Below are 10159 nucleotides of genomic sequence, written 5' to 3'. Positions count from 1 at the left end.
GTGTTCATTGTACAGACGAGGAAAGTGAGGCTCAAAGCATTTTAAAAAGATTTGCTGTTGCTGCCCTTTAAACACCTGCAATGTACCGTTTTACAATAAAACTCCAAATCCTTAACACGGCTTGTAAAATCCTCCATGATCCGGCTGTAGCCCCACTGCCTTGTTCATCTACTGCTGGTCCCTGGCACTCCCACCTTGCTGGCCTGTCCCTTTGTCCACACCACATACCATCCTGCCTCAGGGACTTTGCACATGCTTGTTTCTTCTGCCTGGGCTTGACCTCCTTGTCTGTTTTTGCTGAAATAATTCCTGTTCATCCCTCACGTCTCAACTCCCACTTCTCCAGAGAAGCCTTCCTGGGACCGCCCCCCCCCCCCTGCAGACCAGAGAAGACCCTGCTTCCACATGCTTTGATGGCAACCCCCATGTCTCCTTCATAGCATCTCTTGCAATTGTAGCTGAATATTCCACTGTGTGCCTGTTGTTTGCTTCACTGAGGGCAAGACTCACGGGGGCACCGTCTGTGTTAGTCAGGAGAGGGCAGGCCATGCCACGGGGACATAAATCCCAAATGTCTTGTTTCTCTCTCATGCTGCGAGTCCCACGCGGGTCAGTGCAGACCTCCTCCACCTGGTCACTCAGGGAAGGGGAACAGGGGAGATGCAGCACCTTGTGGCCGTACCATAGGGAACACCCGCCCTTCTCAGGGGCTGCCAGGGGGAGGAGACAGACTGGAGAATCGCGTGCGGGCACATCTCCTCTGCTCTATGCTCTGCCCAACGGCGGTGAGGCGGGGAGATGTGGGGGGCAAGTGGGGTATTTGATCTGCCACAGAGACATTACCCAAGGTGTTCCTTGACATGTTCCCCGCGCGTGGCACGCTGCCTGGCACATATGGGAGCTCCCCAAGGATCTGCGGAATGGATGAGGGCAGTTGTCGGGGCAGGGCAGTGAGGATCACCCAGCGAGCGGGGGAGCTAGGCCTTCAGACCACGACCCTCCAGATTTCAAAAGCTTTGGCCTTCGCACTCTGCCTTGTTATCTCCCCAGTTGGACGGGATGCTTTTCTCCTCCCTACAGAGAGGACAGAGTAGCAGGTGGTCACATACTTGATAGATTTGTTTTTCCTGATGAAAGTAATGAAAGCTGCATGTCCCCCAATCAGCCTCGCCATGAGCCATCGAGCCACTCGCCAGAGACAAGGGGCAATTCACGTTCAGCGAACATTTCTTAAGTGCCTACTGTGTGCTGGGTGTGCCATCTCAGCTGGTGTGCGTTGAAGCCCGGGGCTTCCTGCTTTCCGGGCAGGGGTACCGATGCTCCATGCTCGGTAGTAAAGCTGGATTCGGAGGTTGGCTGGCTCTAAGCCTCGTACCCATCCCCCCCCCCCCCCCCGGCAGCCAGTAGCTCCCGGAGGATAGCAAGCCAAGCGTCAGAAGCATCTGGGGTGCTTGTGGATACGCAGGCTGCCTGGCCCCCACCCCCAGAGCTTCTGATTCAAAAGATATGGGTGGGGACTGCGACTCTGCACTGGTAATGAGCTCTAGGTGATGCTACCTGTAGGGCCAGGGCTCACCGTTGGGACACACCTGCCGGGCAGCCTGCTGCCTGGTGGTGAGGGGCAAGGTGTGCTTCCCTCGTTAACTTGGCTCAGGTGTCTTGGCTGGGGAGGTGGGGTTCAGGAATGCAACACCTCGGTGGCTGCTATTTGGCACTTCTCTGCGAGACTGCCTGCCATCCAAGTGTATAAAATGAGAGGGTTGGACTGGACGAGCTCTGAGGTGCTCTGCAGATCTGACATTCTATATTCTATGATTGGATGAACTAAACCAAAGCTACAGATCCCATTTAAGTCTCTTCCTAGGCGGGAAGTGCTACAGACTAAAAATTGTGTAACAATAAATGCCTAGGGAAGTCAAGGAGTTATCGAGTAGCCACTGTGAGCTCTGTGTACTGCAGGGCTCTGGGGAATCCAGGACAAGTGTGAGATGTGACCCAGCTGCACCAGGCACCAGCAGCCTGGCGTGGAGCGAAAACACACGCTTGAGACAATGAGAGGGAAATGTGTCAGGATGTAACCAAGTGCTAATTGGTGTGAGTCTGTTTAGGGGCTACTGGCAGGGTTTGGGAAACCCCAACAGGGAGGTACGACTCCGGGAGCCCAGACAGACGCTTGACAAGTACCTATAACCAACATCTGTGTAACCCCGTGGCATTTTTATCTATGTGGTCGCCACAACCTGGGGGCGGGGCGGGAGGTGAGTGTTTTGAGGGTGAAGAAACAGACTCAGAGACTTGCCCAAAGCCAATTTTTATTATGAAGAAGTTGGGATTTGAACCTAGGTCTGCTGACAGCAAAGCTCGCGTCCTTCGGGGGACTGGGCAGGAGGGACGAGACGGATGGCACACCTTGCCCAGGCCACGTGCAGGGTTCTCAGATGGAGGAGGCAGGCTGGGTGAGGCGTATGCTAACTCAGTAGTACCAGGAAGCCTTCCCGGGGTCCCTGATTAGGCTGGCAGTAATGCACGTCATGGGATGGCTGCAAGAAGGGCTTTATATGGCTAACGTGGTCATCCGCCAATGGCCTGGGGAGCAGCCAGGGCCCAGCTAGGGCAGTGCACTGTCGCAGTGCTCCTCTGGGTCCCGGAGCCTCTGGGTTTCTACTGCCTCTCTCCAGGCGGCCATCTTTGTGTGCATTGGAAAAAAGGCATGCCTTCCAAGAAGATACAACTGGGCATCAGGTCACCATGCTTGGCTAGCAGAGGGTGGGCTCTGGATCCCTGCCTTTGATCTGACACTCTTGTCAAAGAACGGTCTGTACAACTGTGTCTGGTAGTCTTGTCTCCCTCCCACCGCACACGCACACCTGGACCGTCACCCTCTCCTTACCCAGGGAATTCACTTCCTTGGGGGAACTGGAAACCTCTGTGCCTTCAAGCCACTTCGTCCCTCCTTCCCCACATGCTTTCTAGCCGAATCCCTCCTATGAGGGGCTGCTGGTGGGGCTGGAAGCGGCTGGCAGAATAAAATCCACAAGGTCAGAGAGAAAGTGCAGCCAGAAGCAGTGGCTCTCTATCTGACTTTAAGGATGGTGTAACAAAGGAGACAATGCCAGGAGGCAAGGCTTTGGAGGCATCCCCTCCCCTCATCAAACTGTTAAAATGGAATACCAAGCTCAAGTCTTTATTACAAAAAAAAAAAAAAAAAAAAAAAGTAGCAGCAGCTGAAGAGTGCAAGCCAGGGAGGGGGGAGAGAGAAGAGAGCCACACTGAAATCAATACCGGCCAGGACAAGCATTATCCCATGTGGAACACCTCAAGCCTCTGCCTAGAAAATTTGATTGGATCTTCAGAAAAACCTATTAGTGTGTTGTCAGGACCTTCTGGTGATAACTGACCAGCTCCCGCCAATCGATGTGCTTCACTTGTGTAGCTCCTGATTTTTTAACAGCATAATTGTTTTTTTAATAACAGGCTGGCTCAGCCACTCCAGCAAGCGGGGAGTCAGAGCCAGACTCCCAACTTAAAATATAGAGAAACACGAGGCTCCAGCCACTTCTTCCTAATTGCACAATTACTTTGAGGAGCGCCACGATGGAAGAAGGTGGCTGGGGGGGGGGGGGGGGGGGGGAGAGGCTTGTTGCAGCGAAGCCAAGTTAAGGAAAGTCACAGAAGTAATTACACAAGTCAAAATTATTTGCTAAATGAAATCCGTTCGTCACAAAGGAACCTTTATTTAGTTTTTAAAGAAAAAGGGCAAAAATTGCACCATCTCAGCACGGCAAGGATACCATAAAGCAACAGTGGAATTAGCGGTCAATTATTACAGCTTCTTAATTTTCAACCCGAGAGCTTGCAACGCATTTTATTTGGGTTTTTAAATGCACTGTAACAACAGCAGTATTTCCGCTCTTTACCACGCCTTGGATCTGAGATGTCAAAGTACTTTACAAACAAATAACTCCAAACAATTTGGGATTGAGGCTCTTTATAGATGGAGAGCAGGGCCCAGGGAGGAAGCAATTTGCCCAAGGTCACGGGCTGAATCAGAGGCACAGCTGGAAACACTACTCATGAATGCTGGCTCCTGGAGCCTGAGCTCATCACCACCAGCCTGCCTCCCTACCACACACACCAAAACAAAACCCCAAAGCTGGAAGACAGCAACAGGGCAGAGAAGTCACCTGCCCTCCAAGGCCCAGGGTGTCCACACTGACAATTTGCTGAACCGATCGGAAGCTGGGCGCGCAGGTCAGATATCTCTGCACACTGCCGTGGCTGAAACCAAGAGAATCAGTAGCTAATGAAAGTTTACAGTGTTCTCTGCATATTTGGGACAGCCCAGCTTTCCATCTTGATTCCCCTGAATATTTGTCAGTATCTTGCAAAGCGTCAGCCTTCCGGGCTTGATGGCTCACTCACAGTGGGACTCTGCCCACCTGGGCTGGCTCCCTCAGGAACCTGGTTCGGTGTGCTCAGTGTTGGGGTGCAGGATTCAGAAAAGGGGAGGAGAGAGAATGAGAGGGTGGGAGGAAGGAGGCAAGAAAATAAAGACAAGGTGGGGCTGATTTCAAACTTTCGCAGGCCCTGGGACCTCCTCTTACAGAGCCTCTATCCCACATCATAGCATTTCTATTACAGTCCCCCGAATACAATTTATATGTGATTATTTGCCAGTTTGGTTGTAGTTTACTGGTTGACAACATTATAGTTTTGTAGAGATTTAATTAAACATTTAATAATTTTGATTTTACAATTTTCTTCTCTGTATTTTGGAGTTTTTTTTGTTTTGTTTTTTTTTTCGTTTTGTTTTGTTTTGTTTTTCCTCTTTCCAAGTCCCAAATACGGTCACAGGCCCTGGAAATGTTTATAAGACACAGGCACTACCCACATTGACCTTGATGGGTAAAAGAGCCCAAAGAGAAAAAGGGAGGGATGGGGGAAAACAAAGTTGACTAGGACAGCAAGAAAGCAGAATCAAAACCAAACTGAAACAAAAATTTAGCAAAGTGGACTGAAGGAGTTCTAGAAACTATAGAATTGCTGGTTAGAAAGAAGGAAGGCAGGCCTTACCAGGATATTTCCAGGAAAGAGAAAGACCACTCCAACCATAGATGAAAAAAAAAATTCTCTCATTATTCAATAATTTATTGAGCACACGGCCAGATACCGCACTTGGCTTCAGAGATACAGAGCTGGATCAGATACAGTCTCTACTCTCAAGGAATTTACCGTTTTATTGAGGGAGACAGAAAGGTAAACAAACAGTTCAGATATGTGATAAGGACTCAAAAGGAGGTGAGTGTGGGAGGCTGGGCAAGTTCAGAGAAGGAATCCAGGAGAAGGACGCTTGGAGTATTCAAAGGCACAGAGGTGTGGACAGCAATGAGCTGGAGCTTGAGGAAGGCCCGGCAGGGGGTGCGGGTACCGGAGGGCCACTGGGTGAGGCTGAAAAGCCAAACCAAGTTGACTCAGCCTCTGAGGATTTGGATGGAATCTGAAGCCAAAGGTCAGCCAGGAGTGGTTTCCAACCAGTTTACTTCCTTTTGGGACTGTGATGGGGCCAGGGCACAGGTTTGGGGAAACCAGAGAAAAGGCTGTCCTCCTCTTGCAGTGGGAGGTAAGGGGCCTGTGTGAGGGAGGGGGCAGGATGAGGTTGGGTCAAGTTGGAGAAGCGTTTAGGGGGCAGAGGGGCAGGAGCTGGGAACGGGTTGGAAGTGGGGGATGAGGGAGAGACAGGGATGAAGGAGGACCCCAGGGCTCATGGCCGCTGACCCTGCTGTCTGGAAGAGGGAGAAGAAAGGAAGGGGCAGGTGTGGAGGAAAGTTTTCATTTCCCCAGAGCCCTGTGATCCTAAGGCGGGTGCCATGCTAGAGGGATCATGTCCCAATGAGGCCTCTGAAAAGCTGCGGGGAAAAGCCAGAAAAACCCTTTGAAGGGTGGGTCGAGTAGGGATGGAGAGAGTCACTGGTAGATTATGAGTGTTTTAGGGAGCACTCCTGGCCAAGACAGAAACAACCCAGAGGCCAAACACTAGACATCTGTTCTTTCAGCCTTAGAAGAGAGGGGCTTGAAGTCAATAGGGACCCCGAGAGAACACGACTGAAACCTCTAAGACGACTCTGAGCGCAGGACTGGGGCTCCTGTTGCGATTCACGGTTGAAGGGGGTTTATTGGAAGTGAGCTAATGAAAGCTCCGAGCTATCCCCAGAAGTCTGTATGGCCCCTGGCCAGCTATACAACCTACGTAATAGCTAGTGTGATGGTGGGGTTGGATTGAGACACGGATACCTATCAATCACGGCAAATTCATTGGGTTAAACTCCCATCACCCAGAGCTGACCCTTTCCTACCGGAGGAAGTAATGAGCTAGAAATAAGTGCCATCTGAAGCTGAGTCTAAGTAAATCTGTGCTCATGGACATCTCAAGCCACAGCTTCGGTTTGAGCTTTCAAACAGATGGATACTCTAGCATGAAATTGCCAAGATTAAGAAGAGAATGCTGGTTTAATACGTGTGGCTGGGGAAATAGCCCGGGGCGGTCCGTGGAGCTGGATTCCCAAATCCTGGCCCAGGACTCGCTCAGCATTCACGGGAAGTAAACAGCCCCAGAGCGAAAGCAACTGCGTTTCTTGCCCGGTCTTTGATGTTGGCAAAGGGAAGACAAACGAGGGATCTCTGGTTTGGGGACGGCATGAATGAACCACACATGTCCATAAATAAACCAGGAGCCCTCCAAACACGTTGCTCATTTGTTCACACAAAAGCCGGGCTGGCAGCCCTCTCTCTCGCCGAGCCATGTTCACAGTCGGATCCTTAATGCATTGTGAGCGTTCAATCAAACTTTTAGTGGTGAAACTCTGGGAGCAAAAAGCCAGCTAAGCCCAAACGGTCCCTTTGCTTTTCCATCTTTTGTGGCTGCCTGGCTGTGCTCTTATGGGTTTCTGTTGTCAACAAACTCCTGGCTTGCCTGTGAGCACTCCAAATTATTGAAAATGACTACAGCTTAAGACTGGCAGGATGATTGTTAAAAACAGCCCTGGCATTAATCATAGCTTAAGAGCTTTTGGAAAATGATTCTAATTCAGAAGGGGTGGCTTACAAAGAGGCTTGTCGAAAAGCGGAGCAGACATCAAATTCTGAAAGGCGAAAAGCCTCCTTGGTACCCACACCTGGCTCCTTCTGAAATCCAGCTGGCAGACGTCTGTGGGGGGCACAGCTCGTCCCCACCAGCTCAGCCCATCTGAGACCACCTTGGGTTTTCTGCGAGTCTCACGGCACCCCGGGCCCCTGAGCTGGGGGCCCCTGAGACGGGAAAGACTTCTCGGGAGTACCTACAGTTAGAAGTCTTACTGGCTGTCCTTGGAATAAGGAGGAGGTGGCCGGGCGCCTCGTATTCTGTCAAGAGTTGGAACGCCTTAGACCGGTGCTGAAATAAGCTGTGTGCACAGAGGCAGCTGCGTGGGCAAACACATGGTCAGCATTTGCAAGGAGCCAGGCAGGGCAACGAGCTAATACTTCTGCCTTTTGCCTGCCTGGCACAACAAAGGAGAATGATTTTTGCCATCAGCATTCTCCCTATCACGGACTCATCGCACAATTTAGTATGATTAATGGTTTCCATTTAGGAGAAGCCGAGAACGAGAACAGTGGGGGCGCGCCAGCAACCCGGCTGGGGGTGTTCGCGGTTACAACTAGTGTGCAATTGCAAGGGCAAAGGGGACGCGGCCGGTGCCTGCCGGCCGTGCCCTCCACCTTCCCTTCCCCGCACGACTGGGGAGGCACTGTAGGGCGAAGAAGCGCATGGCTTTTGACATGCATTTGCACAAACAAGTCTGAAAACTGCCCCCTTGTGATGCACTGTCTGCTGTTTCGTCCTTGTAGCCTTGAAACATTTGTGACCAGAAGCGACTCCCTCTTGACCTGCCAAAGGGAGCTTCGTTCCTGGAAGTTCCTACCTAAGGGCTGGGTCTGAGGCAGCGCGGTGGCGGGCGGTGCGGCGGAGGCTAGCAAACTAACCCACCACCTCTGTCTCTGGAGCCTGCAGGCTGGAAGACCTAGTCTCAGCTCCCATCTGCTGGCTCTCTGGGGAATTCTTCTTCTCCGCTCTGCAGGATCCTTTTCGTCCCACTTCTGACGGCACGGCTTCTGGTCGGATCTCACAGCTGCTGGAGGTGAGCGGTGAGACCGTGGCCGCCATAGCCAGAGACTTGTGGGTGCTGATAGAAACCAACCGGGAAAACAGAGGATTCAAGAGCGTCTGCATTTTTTTTTTTTTTTTTTTAAGCAATAGCTTTTGCAACTGAAGCCAGAAAAGGGAGAAAATCGGTGATCTTGGCTGGGTCTAACGTGACTCAAGACCCTTCTCGATGCATTGGTGTCTCTGCAAGGAAATCTATTATTTTCCATAAACTGTCTTAAGCATCTCCCGGGCTACATTTCTGGCTGTGTTAAGAATCAAGCCATCAAGAACAGCTGTGAATGTTATACACTTTCAGCAGCAGCAATGGGCTTTGGCAGGAAAGTGGGAGCAAAAAAACCCAAGTAGGACATTTCAGTTGACAGTAATGGCATTTTCCCTTCCTTGTCCAAACGATAAAAGATTCATGCTCCTAATTGCAACACTATAGCTGCCCCCATCACTTTATTCTGGGAGAGGAGGTTAGAGAAAACAGGCCTAGAGAGAGGGAGAGAAAGAGAGAGAGATGGATAGTAATTTCGTCACTAGCTAACAGAGACTGATTAGTGCAGAAGACTATCTTCCACAGCAATACTTTTTAATCAGGTCTGCTGTGTCTGGGCGAACAGCTTTTGTGGATTAGCTAGACTGGAGCCTGCCAGCATCCGTTGCAAGTTTAAACGATGAAATACACAACTACAGAGAAAACAAACCAAAAAGAGTAATAAAGTCACACATTTCAATATTCAGCAACCATTAAGGGATTTAAATATTTGCTTGCTATTAAAGGCTTGCATTAGGCTCTTCCAACACCAGCTCTGGAAGACTGAAATATCAATTACAGATCAATTTTCCCCCTAAGTAAACACTAATGCAGGATAAACAGTATTAGAAGATGCAATCGTCACATTGCTGACTTCAGGATGGACTTCCTGCTGGTAACAGCAAGTTTAAGCCTGGTGATTAATTAACCTGAGAAGATAGCACTTAAGGAAGATTTAAGGCGATCATGTCTGAAATATGACTGAGCCAGCCCATGTTTGGAGGGCAGCTGAAGTCCTGGACCTGGGGCGTGTGCTGATCTGACCCTCTCTAGGTTTCCTCACTTTCCCCGGAATCACCGCCCCACAGCTCAACACCTCGAAGGATTAGGAGGGAGTGGAAGGGCATCGGCCGTGGGTGTGCTCATGAGAGAGAAAGCAGCTGACTTTGAAGTCAGGTTCCTTGTCGGGATTAATTCCCTAGTTGAATATGCAAGGCCTGAAGTGCAATTCCTGGCACCGACCAGCGGGGGCAGTAGACTTTGGAATGAAAAATACAAAAAAGACAATTTCCTATGTAGGGGAGAGCCTGGAAACAGAGGACGGGAAGACTTGCAAAAAGAAACTTCTTGCTTTCAAGTCTCAGTTTTGGGGCGCTCACATGATCCTTGTGCCTAACACCCTCTTTCTGGCATGTGTAATGATTGAGGGGTTACTTGGGGGAATTGAATGATACGGCTCTTATCGGAGGCACATCGGACAATTTTGAAATGAACATGGACAAGGCAAGGAACGTGGCTTGAATTTTTCTAACACGCCGTACGTCACGTCACTCTGAAGGCCCTTCTCGGTATATGCTGACAATAGTGAGGCTTTGCTCAGCTATTACCAAATATGTCATTCCCTGTGGGAGAGAAGAGATATTCCGTCCCAGCAGGACCATGAGGACGATGGGCTGGCCGGTGCGTTCTTCACGGCCACTGGAAAGCTGCCTACGCTGACGTGCTTGTCAATGTCAAGGTCTGAAATGCAGAATTGGTGACCTGTCAGACTAGGTATAGTGAGACTCAGCAACAGGGCGCTCAGCTGGCGTCCCCGGAATAAACTATTCCTTGCCGAGTGCCTACCGTGTGCCCACCGCCGTGTGACCATTGGCCTACGAGGCCTGCGGATGACAGCCAGGAGCCCTCTCTTCCTTCGCCCGGACAGTGGCTGAGGA

This window comes from Panthera uncia, chromosome D1 (genome assembly GCF_023721935.1).
Source record: "Panthera uncia isolate 11264 chromosome D1, Puncia_PCG_1.0, whole genome shotgun sequence".
NCBI classification, from domain to species: Eukaryota; Metazoa; Chordata; class Mammalia; order Carnivora; family Felidae; genus Panthera; species Panthera uncia.
This window is presented reverse-complemented; position numbering follows the sequence as displayed.